This window comes from Chrysochloris asiatica, unplaced genomic scaffold, assembly GCF_000296735.1.
Source record: "Chrysochloris asiatica unplaced genomic scaffold, ChrAsi1.0 scaffold00011, whole genome shotgun sequence".
NCBI lineage: Eukaryota > Metazoa > Chordata > Mammalia > Afrosoricida > Chrysochloridae > Chrysochloris > Chrysochloris asiatica.
The window spans coordinates 15920310-15922154 of record NW_006408529.1 but is presented as its reverse complement, the minus strand read 5'-3'; positions in this window follow the sequence as shown (position 1 = coordinate 15922154).

The following is a 1845-nucleotide window of genomic DNA, read 5'->3' as shown; positions in this document are numbered from 1 at the left end:
AAAATGCATAGCATTCTGGTGTTCACTCACCAAGTACACTCCAAGTCAGCCCTGCCATGTCCAGCTACAGGCATTCAGAGAAGACCCACAATATTATCTAATGGAGTCACCTCAATTGTCAGAGAAACCTGGGAAGAGGCTTGTCAAGGGAGACCATGGCATTGAAACAGCTTGTTTTACTGAGAAGCAGATCATTTTTTAACTTGAAAATAACCATATCTGCCACTATGACTCTTGGTGTGGCAGTGTAGGATAAGTACTGGACTGCTAACCACAAGGTCGGCTGTTCAAACCCACCAACCACTCTTTGGAAACCCTATACAGTGTCTGTGAGTCAGAAATGACTCGACGGCACTTAACAATAACAAACCTCTGTGACAATACTCCCATTTTAAAAACACATAGCAATTATCTTCCAGTGGGTCAATAATTAATGCAGATGGGGTTGGGGACAGCTAGACACTGATCTCAACCTGAAATAAGCCCCACTGGTACTTTACCCAGTGAGCTTTCCCACATTTTGATCCCTATAGGACCCTCTTTAAATTACTCAAGGTAATTTAAAATTGGCTTGGTGGCACCTGTTATTCACTGTCTCTTCCAGTGAAAGCGTATTTTGCCCATGTTGACACCAGGCTGTGACTTGATTGAACTAATGAAATGTGAGCAGAAGTATATATGTCCTGTTCAAGTGGAAGTGATGGGAGCTATCTGTGGTTCTCCCAGAGCACTTTTTCCTCTGACATGAGAGTGCCATCTTCTTAGAGAATGGCTGCCCAATTGGATTGGATACAGGAATGAGAAAAATCAGTGGTGCCCACAGTTGTAACAAGAGTGAAAAATAAACCTTTGTTGTTATATGCCACTGGGATTTTAGAATTTATGTCACCAACAGAAGCTGACTAATGCACCACTCATTTGACATTTTTCATGTGCTATTTTGTATTATTCTTAATCTCTAAATCAATGCATCTTATGTTCTCAACTCATTTCAACAATCTTTAGAAACAGAAACCATGTCTTATTGTCCCAACATCCTTAACCCAGTATTGTGCAAAATACAAGGCAATTAGAAAATGTGCAATAATGGTAAAGATTAATATACTTTAAAAAGAGATAAATTGAAGCAGAATAATAAATCTAAAGGGACCACGGTGGCTCTGTAGGATAAGCACCGGACTTTGAGCCACAAGGTCAACATGTTGGAAGTTCAAGTCCATGACCTACTCCATGGGAGAAAGATGAGACTTTCTGCTCCCACAAGATTTACAGCCTCAGAACCCATATTCAGAATCGACTCTACAGCACTTAACAACAACTTAACCTAAAGTTGAAAAGACCTACTATCCTTCTCCTTTTCTTGTAATGTTCATTTTGTTATGCAAATTAATGAGATATGTTATGGATTACATCTTTAGGAAGGATAGCCAGGAAACAGAGATTCCAGAAAATTACAATTAGCGAAGATTTCAGTAACATCTCCAGCTTCTTACCAAAGAGCCAGGTACTTGACAAAATGGAAGCTCCACACATTCAGACAGACTGATGAATTTGAAGAAGGGACCACAGAGCACAGGTATCCAAATTTTTTGATAGTAAGCACAGGTGACCAGAACTCCACATGCATGTAAACTGTAATTATTAATTGTACCTTAAGAGCCATGCAGAAGAGCAGGGTAATTGGTTGTTTTTTGTTTTTAACAGATTTTTTTTGAAGTGGAATTTTAGAAATAGTTTAAAATTGGTTCCCCCAACAAAAACACATTTTAATAACCTTCAGTGGTGCCAAGTGTAACATTATTTTGTTGTTATCAGATGCCATCGAGTCGGAACCAACTCATAGCG